General features: G+C 39.2%; 1 long non-coding RNA gene across 1 annotated transcript; it reads right to left on the bottom strand.

The window, feature by feature from the left end:
* Nucleotides 1-9,410: 9,410 nt before the first annotated feature.
* LOC116450152 lies at nt 9,411-13,828 on the bottom strand. The gene is made up of 3 exons (XR_004242689.1): nt 13,689-13,828; nt 11,857-12,033; nt 9,411-9,538 (listed from the first exon to the last, which is right to left on the bottom strand). It is a non-coding gene; the product is annotated as an uncharacterized LOC116450152 (long non-coding RNA).
* Nucleotides 13,829-14,069: the final 241 nt, after the last annotated feature.

Here is a 14,069-nt window from a genome sequence, read left to right as displayed (position 1 = left end):
AGTTAATTCTTACTTCCTCAGTCAGTAAAAAATTAAATATTAAAAGGACAGTCAGAAGATATCTGGGCATCAAATCCAAAAGGACCCAGGTTGCATCAGAAGAATTTTGTGGTTTAAAACCCCATAGCTGCACCCAAGGAAATGCTAGGAATGTCACAACCTATTTCTTTGTGTCCCTTTCTCCTCCCTGTTCCTATGGCCTGGCTCCTGTCCATACCCTGCACTGCTCCGACCAGCCCTGCAGTCCAGCCCATGCCCTCTCCTTTGCAGCACAATTTCTGTTCTTCCTTCCTTCACATCCTGCTAATATTTCCTTCCACAGGATCCTTAGGTTTCCTATTCAGCACTGTTATCTGTCTTGTCACCCATCATATACTTTAGTTTTCCGTTCTTATCTGCCCTTTCCTTCACCAGCAGGTGACTCTCTGTTTATCTCCTCTTGCCATTCCTTCACATTCAGCTCAGGCAGGTGTCTCCTGTTGCCTCCAGACTGTCAGCCCAGCACAGACACTGTCTACCCTCAGGTGCTGTGCCAGCCAACAAATTTGGATAAAGCAGCACAGAGTTGCCTTCCTGATAGCTGTCTCCTGCACATTGGAGCATGTTTATTGTCTCTCAGTCCTGGGATGCTGTAGTGCAAACCCATCAGCAGGACTGGTGCTAACCACATTCAGTAAAGACAAAATATTCCAAGAGTCTAGGTAGCAGTTGTTAACAAACTTGTATGGATTGTGTATGGAATGTCTCAGAAGTTTAAAGCTTGTCTAAATTCTCCAGAGAGGTTTCCCAGGACGTATCCCTCCTTTCTGACTTTGCTAATCTAAGATCTAAAATTGCTCTTCAGGAAAAATGGTTCGTTGTCTTTGGGAGTTCTTTTTTGGGGATGTATAACTTACAAACATTTCTGTGTATCACAGGGAATGCTGGGAAAGCTACACTCCCCCCACTCCTGTTGCTTTCAGCTGGATGTATCTTTGCCCATCCACTACTTGCTTCACTTCCCAGGATTTGACAGTTCAGTGCTTTTTTCAAAAGGACCACATCAGACAGGCTTTCAGAATCATAGAACCAGAGTAAGCTGAGTTGGAAGAGACCAATCAGGATCATGGAGCCCACCTCCTGGCCCTGCACAGGACACCCCAGCAATCCCCCCATGTGCCTGAGAGCATTGTCCAAACACTTCTTGGGCTCAGCCAAGCTTGGAGCTGTGCCCACTGCCCTAGGGAGCCTGTTCAGTGCCCAACTACCCTGTGGGTGAAAAACTTTTCCCTGATGTAGAACCTATTTAATTGTTACTGCAATGCCTTATCAGCCCTTGGAAAATTAAGATCTTATTCACCCAGAGCTAAACCGCTATTTCACCCAGGAAAATCTCACTTTGAGAAACAAAAAAACTAGAGAAAGGAATAAGTAACACCTCCTGCATCCATCAGGTCAAGCACATAATTTCTAATCATTCAAATGCAAACCATAAAATGCCACATTAGAAGTCAGAACAGTATCAGCACACCTTCCTTACACCTAACACCATGCAAACCCACAGGCAAGGCAGACATGCCTGTCATTTGTACACAGTCTCTAGAGGCTCCAGGAGTCTGGATCTGCACATCAGAAGCAGATTTATTGGACTGTGACTATGTGCTCTGCACAGTAAGAACCAATGAATCTTGTGTTGGATTGATTAAAATTGTAATTGTACAATCTCTGTGATCCAAAGAACAAGGAGTCATTTTTCACAGAGAAACACTTAGCAATTGGACAGACTCAAACTCTCTGCCTCAAGGCATTTGTAGCTGTTCTTTACATTGTCACATAAATCAAAGGCATTTATTTTGACCCTTCTACACATAATGCAGCCAAATAGGAAGCAATACAACACAAAAAACATTGCTAGTTGAATTCAGAACTGCTTTTCAGAAAGAAAAACAATGGAGAATATAAACTTCTTACCATTGCAGAAAATTTGATACTATCTTCATAATAAAAAGTACAAATAGACAATTAACAATTAAGTTGCTTAAATTGAACCAATATTCCATTTTTACTACTACATATAAAGAGGACGAGAGAAAAGAAAATGCAGACAGAAACAGAACTATGAGGTTAATTTCAAAGTTAGAAGTGATGCCTTTTCCTGGTCTTAAAATCAAGAGGCATACACGGTTAGAAGGAGAAAAGGGATTTTACCTTGGTATTTATTTTTAAGGATCCTTAGGTGCACACGTCCAGGTCATATGCATCGAGATGCACCCTGCCGAGTCTATCTCTGTGTCTCTGTGTCTCTTAGCTTGACAAACAAGTCCAAGAATGTAGGCAAAAAGCACTGGGGAATACAGAAGTTGTAAAAAAGTATAACAGGGGTATAAAAGAAAAGACAAAAAATTTTCATGGCATCAAAGGAGGGGAGAAAGAAACCTGAATAACCCTCTCTTACTTGTTTCTGTTTCTGTAAAAGCTGTTCACAAGGCCAAGAACTGAAAACCCTTGATCTCCATACCCAGTAACGTTTTTAGGCAATCAAAATCAAAACAGTTTTGAAAGACAGTTTAGAGTCTGCTTTGTCATCCATTATTGTTATGGAGAAACATAAACCATGTAAACACATAACCTGTGAAATACCAAAACTTCTGCTAGACCTTTCAGGAATTCTATAGCTCCTGGGCTAAGAATTAGGTGCCAAAGAACTTGTGTTGCGGCCTTCAGCAGGTGCAGCTGCTGCTGAGTGGCACCTGCCCAGGTTTTCCTCTCCCCAGCTCATTCATTCTCTGTGGAATCGCTTGCACAGGCATCACAGTCCTCCATTTTGAGTCATCCTCCACAAAGTCACTTGCACAGCTCCTCACACGTCTTGTCAGAAGTGATGAGAGCAGATAAAAATTGTATCTCGCTTACCAGAATTTATATGTTTACAGCAGGTAATGCCACAGTTCTGCCCAATTAGTGATAGTACCTATTTTCCATTGAAAACCAGAATGGCTGTATTTAATCACTTCCTCTTATTTCACATAATTTGTTTAGATTTAGACACAAATGAATGTAAATCAGGCATGTTTTTCATAGCACAATAAGTTAAAAGCATGTGCACAGAGATCTGACCATTCAGAAGCACAAAACTCAAATCCAACAAAGCAAAATATTTTAGCTAATCTACAATCTAAGATCGAAAATTTAATTTCAATCCACTCTTAATGACTTCAGGATGCATGTGATCAGTACTTGATGCAGAAGGGAGAGCCAGTATTAGAGAGAGAAACCCATGCACAGCCTCTGCCCAGGAGCTCAGTGTCAGACTTCAGTCTCTAAGACTTCAGTTGTCAAGATCAATGTATTTTAAACTCTGTAGAAATGGTAAGGGAAGGGATCATTGTGGCCCATGGCATCCTTTTTGTTTGAAAGTCTACTGAACCGCTTCTACTTAGATAAGTCAAACCTCAGAGCAAAATCAAGACTTCAAACTTGACCTTGACAGATTCTGAAGTATTAAAAACCTGTGTTCAAAATCCTCTCCTACAAGGTTTACTATTTTTGTACCTCAACCAAAGTGAGTTGAAGATACAGTTCAATTTTTCATTTCTCTTGAGAGCCCTTCCATGTAGTAGAAGAAAAGAGCTACTGCATTCCTAAATCACTGAAACAACGTCAAGGTCGTGTGCTTATTTGATAATCTTTGATAACCTGTAAAAAGCATTTCTTGAGATAAATGTATCAACAGGACTGGGGTTCTGTACCTTTTTATCAGACACAGCTACTCCAGAAGAAATAGAAACAAAGGCATCCTTAGCTTATTAAACATTTGTATTAGCGATGTGTTTTCTTCATTTGAAGCCTTCTCCTCCTAGGTCACTGAGAATTGGGATCAGACTTGTCCTGCCTGGGGTTTGAACAAGGTTTGCTCTAGAATGTGTTGGTCTGGCTGCTGGCATTGGCTGGTAACTTTCTTTGCCAAAGTGACACAAGGTAGCCCCCATTCCAGGAGTCCATTCCTAGGACAGTCAGGAGGGCTGCAGGGACAATCAAGGGCTGGCTGTCCTACAGTTATCAGAAGATAAGGACAGGCTGTAATTATAAAATAAAGCAACAGGCTGTGAAAGACTATAGCCAGCCAAACAGGCGTTTGTTTTTCCTCATAAATATGTATGAGCTGTTTCCTTTTACTCTTTCAGCTAATGGCCATAGGAATTCTGCCAGTTTGCTGTGTCAGGTATGTCGGTGCTCATTTGACTTTCCTAACCAGGCTTTTCCTAGTAACATTTACCAGAAATATACTAAAAAACAATTAAACCCTGGATCCTTCATCATCTGTTGCAACTACAAAAGTTTTCAGACTGCTATGACAAAATGTTTATTAACATGTTAACTGCTTTAAAGGTGAATGGTCAGTATTTCAACACACACAGACGGACCAGTAGAAAAAGCTAGGATGAGTTTGTACCTGCCTTCAGTGCTGACATTCACTGCTCTCCTTACAGATGTCACTGCAGTTGACTGCTGGCTATACTTTCACCTCTGCTTCCTGAGAACGACTTCAGAACAGAAAGGTCACTGCTGGCTTTCTTTCACATCAATAAAAGCAAAACCTAATTTAACAGCAGAGGGGAAATATGATAATAACAATCACCATCTCACAGTCTCCTCCCTGTGCCCCCTGGGAGGCTGCAGGAGGAACGGAGCCCCAGGAAGAGACTGCTTCATCTTTGCAGAACACTGGTTTTGTTAACAAATCACCACCAGCATCCCCTTCTAGAGAAAAGTTTTCCATGCAACGTTTGGGAAAGTCAGTGATATATAGGGCATTGTGGAGTTCCAGAGGCTTTTCCCAGAATGACTCCACAAAAATCCTATCTGTGCAGGTCCAGCCATCTATATCCCATTCTCAGGAACTACATGTACAGATAAGAAATGTGACTTTTCATGTAGGACTTTTCATGTAGGACTTTTCTTTCTCCTTTTTTTTTTTGTTTTTCTGCTTTTTTTACCACTCAAGAGAAATGCAAGTGAGTCCTAAACTACTGTCAAGAATCTATGAGAGGAGATAAAGTGCAAAGCAATTTAAAGTGAGCATCAATCATTTGGTTGAATGCCCAGAGTCAATCTGTGCTCAATCTTCCCTGAGGTACATTTAAATACGATATGAGGAAGAGGGGCGGTGGGAATGTGTGTGAGAAAGGGCAAAACTGCCTGCAGTGAGGGGAAAACAGGAGGGAAAGTGTAAAGAGCAGCATTAGGAGCAGTGTGAAGAGCAGCAGGACAAACTGTGTGAGGAACTGGGCAACTTTGAGCACCGAGGTTGGACAAGGAGGTGGACAAGGAGGTGGACAAGGAGGTGGACAAGGAGGTGGACAAGGAGGTCCAGGGGCCAGAGCAGGGATTGCCCTGCAGCCTGTGGGGAGACCACAGTGGAACAGACACCCCACTTCAGCCCATGGACAGCCCCACAGCAGCCACAGGAGGTGGATAGTTCCCAAAGGAGCTGTGCTGTTTGGACAGGACTTCCATTAAAGCAGGGGAAAAGTGTGAGGAGAGGGGGGCAGTGAGGAACTGCTACAGACCGACCACAGCCCCACAGCCCCTGCCTGGTTTGGGGGCAGAGCATCACCCTGAGTATGGTCTCTACATCCAATTGTCATTCCCATTGCTATCAGAGAAAGAATTGGACAATTCTCACAGGAAAAATCCTGCCCACAAACAAGTCTAGATAACAGTAATAAAAATCACCAGTTCCTGTGAAACCAAATCTCCCTTTACAGGCAAATACAGTGAAGGAAATTGTGATAAGTATCATCTTCGATCTAACTTACATTTAATTAATTTTAAAAGGCCTAATAACTTTGAAGAAGGATTAGATCTAAAATACACTTCTTTCAAGCAGTTTCTACACCACTAAAAGAAAGTATTGGTTTTTCTGCTCAATATAAGCATGTGCAGGTACACATACTCCAGGCCTCAATAAAATGAAGCATAAATTATACTCTGAAGTTGTACAGAATATGCAAAAGATACATCCTATCTATACCTGCTCATTACATTTTACTGCCAAAATAGAATTTTGGCAAAAATAAGGTTTTTACAATAGCCTTCAAGTTTTAACACAAGACACTAGTCCTAGATTTTTCTACATCCTCTGACTCACACACTAATTAAAGTGACTGCCCTTGCTCAATGTGCACAAGCCAAAACAGATCTGGTCATGCTGAAGTCTCCAAGTCATAGGGCAGCCCCTTCAGACCACCGTATTTCAAGGATCCATTTTGACAATTCTGGATTGGTGCTGGCAGCATTTCTTTGAAATCCATGTTTGCCACTTCCCACTCAGGGTGAAAGAAACATCTTTAAGCTTCTGGACTGCATTCCAGTACATGATCTTTTCCTTGGAATTATTGGTTAGCACAAAGCAATGCCTGTTCTGCTATTTTTGCAATACTGTCTTCTGAGTCAAAGATGGCCATATTTCCAGAGATGCACCATGTAAATTATGGAATTATGTGCATTCTAAACTACTTTGGCATAGAATCATACATTTAAATTCATTAAGCAGAAGGGTGGATAAATTCACTGAATTTCAGTATAAGCATTTTTTCAAATAATTTTTAACACCAGATGGAAATTCAATCTTTAATGGCCATAAGATAGGCAGCCCAAGAAATGTGCTCCAAAAATTAGAGACTTTTGGAATGGTACTGGAGATAGAGCACTGGTAGGAGGAGGCAGGTGAGTGTTGTGAGGGGGTGCTGGGCACTCAGCATCCATTCTGACACACAGCCAGTGGCACCACCCTGGTGGACAAGACATAAACATCAGTTTGGAGCCACCAAGACATAATTCTATATCCCACAGGCATGGCTCACTGTACCTTTTGGAGTAATTACATCTTATCCACTGAAAATACCTACTACTAGTTGAAATTGGATAGAATATGCCCCTCATTCCACCCCATTAGTGGGTAATGTGGCCTTGCCTGACTAGCCAATGTTTTGTTCTGGCCAGAAGTAGCTCATTACTGTACAAAAGCAATTTTGTAGCTTAAGTCATGTGTATATTCCTATTCTATGACAATAAACTACAAGAGGTGAGAAGAAAGGAGAGTGGGATTATGAACTATTTCACACATGATAAAACCACTTACGTAAAAAAATATTTGTGATGTGCAAAACCAGGAAAGAGTTTATATACACAGAATATCATTATTATTGCCTGTAAGTACTCAAATTTGACTGTTTCACCTCTAGATGTCAAGGACAATAGTTAATTTGTACAAAGTAGATAAATGAGGTGGAAACTAATCAGAAGAGGTTTGTTTATCTGTTCTTTGATGATATATTACACTACAATAATAAGACAGTAAGTGTGTGTTCTATCTGATTGAGAATAACTTCCAACATCATTTCTCATTTTTACATATCAGATCTGAAAGCACCTCCCACTCTTTGAAGTTCAGCAATATTCAAAACCATTAATTAAGCCCAGCCATGTGGTAGCAGGGGATTTTAACAAGAAAAGTAACAACATTAAAATCCACCAAGCCTGTAACACGTTACTTCCCTCAAGTGACTCCTGCAGATGTCACCTCCTGTCTCCTCTGAATTTGATGGCCACATTGCATTAAAATGGTAATTTTTCTTTGTACTGGGCAACTGAAAATGCATGTGTGGTTTTAATTGAATTTTACTTCTTCAAAAAATGTGAAAATACTAATTGTCTTTTGTTAGTAGATTGTATTTATAATGTAAGAAAACAATTATTCCAGAACACATTAATATCATACTTTGATTTTAAGCTCTGTATGGCTAAACACACCCATAACAATCCACTACAACCTGCTTGCTTTCTGGGGAATGGGAAGACAGAGAAGGTATTTAAAAGACAATTTTCTCTCTTATGCTGAAGATCCAGGGACTTACCAAAGAGCTGATGTGGCTCAGCAGAAAACAAATCTTCCAGATGAAAGACAACTGAGAAAATGGAGTGGCTCACAATTTAAATTTACTAGTCCAAAGGCAAGGGCTTCTCCTTCTCTCCCTTCTGACAAGCACTAACATGAAGTGTGTTATGTGTTATGGTTTTCCTAGAACTCAAAACAGTAGAGTTGTCATTGCCCTCCAAAGGCCAAGATCTCCATAGCTGGAGCAGTGTGACAGAACACACAGCGACTGCTTCAGGTTTTTTTCCCCAATTATAAAACATTGCTATTTGGTTTCCATTAAAGATGATCATTAAAAGCTGCTTATTAAAAAAAATAATTTATAGGATGGAGAAAGTTGATGAGAAGCTACTATTTCTGCCAGCAGATTTATCAATAGAGAAAATTATAAAATAAATGAAGAGGGAGAAGAAGTCCCTTTAGAAAAGTCAATGAGACTAGATATAAAAAATAAATTTATGTTGTGATAAGTGGTAGGAATTTGATTTAACAGAATTTATAAACCATGCATATGGTATTTCACAAATGCATAAATGCAAGTAGAGGTCTAATACAATCCCATTTCCTCCCCTGCCATCTCACTTTTATAAATATAAAAAGCCCTGACAGCCAAGTAAAAATAATGTATTGCTTCAAGAGTCTTTAAAAGAAAAGAAACTGAATTATTGTTATGCAGTAAAATTTATATTGTCTGTGAGGTGAGTGTGCTCTACTTTCTTGTTATAAAACATACATAAATTTTCAAAGGAGTGTATTAGAGCCTTGCCTGCAACACTGAGAGCTGCTTCTGGAGTAAGTCACATGAGGAGACATGGATTCACCTTGGGCTTTTAGGAAGGCACAGAAAAACACCAAAATATCTCATTACAGAAAGAAAGATTTTCATTCTCATAGGTCACAGTCCAATTTTGTAGATTGCTGCAGAATCAGAATTGCTGATAATTTTAGATAACCTGTAAATGTTTTCCTTTCTAATACAATGTGGTAAATGTGTGGGATTTGAATCCCATGGAGAATCACCTACCCTGTGTGAACTGAGTTTTTTCACACATGGGAATAGCCAGGGGCAGCCCTAAATTGAATACAGATTAACTGCACTCACATTTTAGGCTGAGCAAAGGGCATATGTGCATTTTGGAAAATCAGATTTTAAAAAGCAGATATATAACATGCTGCCAGCAGATCATGTGCCAAAATTGAGGAACGCAGGGTCCAGCAATTGACAAAACTGTCAGGGTTTAAAAATTCTTTTCAAGGCAAAACCAGATTATTTCTATATATTTATGAAGAAGATACACAAGGCTGAACTTCTAAAAATGGGGAATCTATTTCTTATTTTGTTGGGTTTTTTAATTTATGTGCAGCACAGATTTGTTTCCTAATTAAAAAAATACCCCCCACACAAATTCCAAATATGGAGGGTCTGGTCCTGATTTTTCAATTTCTTCTGTTTTTTCCAGGAGAGACAAGTGAAAGGCTGTGCTTACCTCACAGCAGTGATGGCTGGAATGGTTCATGGGAATGCTGTTTTCAGTCCATTTTAGCCTAAGTGGCAAGTCCTTCAGAGTGCCAGAGTCATTCACAAATAATCCAAAGTGTCAGATGGGGAGGGATTCTCTGCTGCAAGACGAGTTACATAATGAAAATGCTGACAGTCTTTTAATTATCAGTGGCACAAGTGGGTGCTACTGTAATAAATCTCTCTTTCCTAAACACAGATGAATCAAAAAACTAATTAGTAGCTTCATCAAAGCTCTCTAGGATCAAATCTGGTCAAAAAGATTATATAGAAAATGCTGCTCCGACAGAGTTTAAAATGAAGTCAGTCACTTGGGTATACTTAAGGAGCCCACAGTGGGAACCAAATAAGAATGGGCTACAATATTCCCCATGAAGAGATCCCAGGATTCTTCTTTATTTTTGAAGGAAAACATGAAGCACATTAACAGGGTGAACGAATACCATGGAACCCTGTAACAATTTACAGTGGTGATTATACAGAATTAAAAGATCTTTTCAGTCTACACTTTATAGCAAAATCATGGGAATGGGCATTGAGCACTGGTAATTTGGATACCTATTTCTATCTCTCACATGAACAGCCATGATGCACTGTAAGGTCATAAACCAAGGCAGGCAGCTCAGACAGCAATTACAAGCTCTCATAAAGAACAGCAAATCAGAAGTCCAGAAAAAGCCCTAAGACAGAAATATATCCAAGTAAAATATTTAAATCATTCTGAGCGTTAATTATAAAACGTTATAATTAACATGTTTGTTGATATGCTATAAACGTGAAAAATACATTGCTCTTAGAAATTAACCTTTGTATCTTCCCTGGAGAAAGGATGTTTTTTCCAACAGAAACACAGTGTTATCAGTGGAATTCTGTAACGCACACTTCGAGGAGCTCTAAAGCCCTGACACTTATGCTATTAAATGGCCACATACGTTTCCAGAGTTGCGTAAAACGTTCTAAAATACTGCCAAAAATACTATGTCACATTTAGTTCACCAACTGTTGTTCACTTCCAATGACTGAAAACAATTGCAAGTTATCTTCCAGTCTTTCATTAATATCATGAAGATAAAACGAATGCATACTCCTTGCACACACAAAACAGAAGAAATTACTCTTCTGAAAGAAGAATTACACAAAGAGTTATAAGCCCCATACAGTTAGAGAAACAAAATATTCCAAGAGGGCTTCCGTGGAGATAAAATGTTAATGAGGAGATTTCAGAAACATGAATGACATTATGTTAGATGGAGTTGAGTGCCAGCCTACCCCGTCATGACTTCGAAAGCTTTGCCATAAAGCACAGGATAACTGCTGCAATGAGGAAACCTTTAGTATTGTCTAAGTAACTCTAGGGAATTTTGTGGAAAATGCACGTAGAAAACAATGGTGATCTGACAGAGAACCACAAAAAAAGGTTTCATTTTAAATATAAAATATGCCAGACTGAGAACTGAAATATCTTGAAAGTCCTATTAAACCATAAATTGCAAAATCAGTACATACTGCGATTTACACAAGAAATTGCCAAGGATTCAGTTCCTACAGATTGCTTTTGAAAGCATTTGTGTAGCGTTTTATAATTACAGCTTTCAAAATGAGGCAAGTTTTCATAGAACCATAGAATAGCTTGGGCTGGAAGGGACCTTGAAGATCATCTCATTCCAACCCTCCTTGGGCAGAGACACCTTCCACTAGAACAGGCTGCTCAGAGCCCCATCCAGCCTGGCCTTGAAGGTGTTCTCCTAACTGCAGAGAAAGAATAGGCAAAGTTTAGCTCAGCTGAAACCCTGACTGGGTTATAGTGTTTGGTGGCACTTTTATTCCTTGATGCCTGCAAAAGCTATCCCATAATATAAACACAACAAAGCCTGGGAAGAGCAACACCAACACATTGTTTGGACCCGGTTCAGTGAAATGTCCCCATTTCTTTCTCTGGTAATTCAATCTTGTTTCTTTTCTTTCGTAAGAGATGCTGTACTGCCAAACTTTCTTACTTGAATTACATTTCTAAGTGCAGATATTGTAAAAAGTTACTTTTCACTTTTGGAGTAAGATATTGAATTTTCACTCATCAAAAAAAAAAAAAAAAAAAGGCAAGCAGTAGAAAAAGTAAAACCTGGACACCTATGGATTTTCATCAAGTGAACGTTTTTTGGAGGCTGAAAAAGTACAATGTCATCAGAAATCAGAACATCTGTTATGTTCTCCAGTGAAACTTGATAAGAAGAATGATGAAGCAGGGTACAGAATTTCTATGAAAGTTACTTCTGGTTCAGCATCTACATGCCATATTTACATGAAAGCAGAATATCACCAGAGTTCGGTTTTGTGAAATCAAATCACAAAAGATACTTCAGGTCCATGTTTATGAGTTCAGATACAACATCTGGGCATTGGTCAAGCAAAAAGTACTCACCTTCAGTAAGAGATTCCTGTTCTATCTTCTTCTCAAGGTACATTTCCTGGGAGCAGCATCTGAGAACAGCTGAAGTAATTAAGGTGCTTAAGGTTGTTTAACACCTGGCACTAAGTGATATACTTAGAACATCTGTTATACTGCAAAATAACTGGATTCCATTTTATCTTGAATGATCTGTAGGGGAAGGAAGATAATTCCTTATAATGATGAATGAAAATTTGTTAAAAACAGTTTCATATCACAAGAGTAATTAAGGTCAGTACTGATACCATCAAAATCCAGCCTCCTAAGAGAACAGTAACATTCCAAGCAAATACAACCTACTAGATGTTTCTATACTTTTCCAGGCCAGAAACTTTTTTCTGATCCTCTGAGGTAAACATTTGACTTAAACTTTAAAATAAAACTATATTCCCATGCACAAACCCATTTGTCCATACTGTAGTGACAAAGTTTTTAGATTTATATTAGACAAATAATAAATGGTGTTTTTAAAAAAATAGATTTGGTATTACACAAACATTCCCTGTGTGCTTCCATCTCTATCAAAGATCTAGAGAATATATGCAAGCTGACCTAGCTAAGAACCTGTTTAATGCCCTCAGTATGCTGCAAGCACTAACAGTGGTCAGGCATGATTAAGCCACCATTATTAATGATTGAATGGGATTTTCTCTGCATGATGTTTATGCCTCATCTGTTTTGCTGTATATATATTTGTCAGCCAGGATCATCACCTAAGTCTAAAATACAGATATGTTGAAAATTGCCCTAATCTGGGGTTGCATAGCTTTCTGGAACTCTAGGCTGGGTGTCCAGCAGTACCCAGGACAAACAGCTGAGATGAAAAGAAGTTGAACTGACATGTTTATTCCATTTTACTTTCTACTTTTCCTTTTTTTGGACTCAGAGTATTTTTAAAACATCAAATAGCATAACTTAACAGGATGAGGGAAGCTGTGAAAGGTGATATCAACAAATGGCAGCACAGGTAAAAAAAGGAATCTCAAGGAGAACATAGATAAAGCTCAGAAAAATAAAATTAAACTGCTGTTCCAAAACAAACCATGGGCTTTCCTGGGGCTCACAGCATATTTAGCTGGGTTATGGGGAAGTCACATCCTAAACTCCTGTTTTCTCAGTCCCCACAGAATCCAAACCTAGAGTGAGACACAGCTTCCCTGGTTATGCATGAACACCAGCTGAAACTTATCTCCATGGATGGGAAATTCAACTTATCTTTTACTAATGTGCATTTTCTGAAGTTATGCAGGAATTACCTGCTGCTAATCATACTTGTAAGCTGCCAGGCTTGGCAAAATTCACATCCATCACCTGCTGTCTTTAGGTTGCTGCCATATCAAGGAAATACTTTCTAGCACCCCATGGTGCTGCTGGGACATAACTGTGCTGCTTCATATTTTTGAGACTTTCATATTTTGTCAAACACAGCTGAAACTGTTTTGCAAGCAGAGCTATACATGGAGGGGAAAATGAATGACACAGGCAGCATTGTTTTATAGTGGTCAGGCAGAAATATTTCTAGGTGTACTGTAAAAATTATAAGGACTGGACATCCTCAGAAAGCTTGAGCTGCAGAGTTTTAAACAATTTAGCGTATATATGCACAGAGTGAGCAAAGATGCAGCCATCTGATCATGTACATGTTTTTAAAACTAATTGAAATGTATACATTAACACTTTCAGTGGGGTATTGCTAACTCAAAACCCACCTGTGATATTCAAAATACTTCCAGGTTTTCTGGAACTCTTCATTAACCATCTCCTTAGCAGTACTGAAACGAGGATGAGAATGAAATTTTTCTTACCATGATACCGGGAAGTTCTCGGGACAGGAAACACTTTGATGCCTCTAGTGAGAGAAGAGAGTCCCTGAAGTCAAGCCATAAAGATTGCTCAAGAAAAATGCACACTCTGGACTCCAGCTTAGACATTCCTTTGCTGTCTGTGAACTCACAAAATATTAACATATTCTAATAACCTACTTCTTTTAAAAGAACATGGTAATGATGAGCAGTATAACCACTGAGACTTCAAAGCTTAGGGAAACGGCTAATATCCACCCACTGGCAGAGGACTTTAAGCTTGCTGTAAGTGCAAATTGTGATTCTTTTCCCCACATAGCTCCTATGTCTCAGTACTGGAGAAGATTTTAAAAGAAAAATGTGCAGAAAATCGTAAGTAAATAC

Source organism: Corvus moneduloides, chromosome 12 (genome assembly GCF_009650955.1).
Source record: "Corvus moneduloides isolate bCorMon1 chromosome 12, bCorMon1.pri, whole genome shotgun sequence".
NCBI classification, from domain to species: Eukaryota; Metazoa; Chordata; class Aves; order Passeriformes; family Corvidae; genus Corvus; species Corvus moneduloides.
The sequence above is the reverse complement of the archived record's forward strand: the minus strand, read 5'-3'. Positions and strand labels throughout refer to the sequence as shown.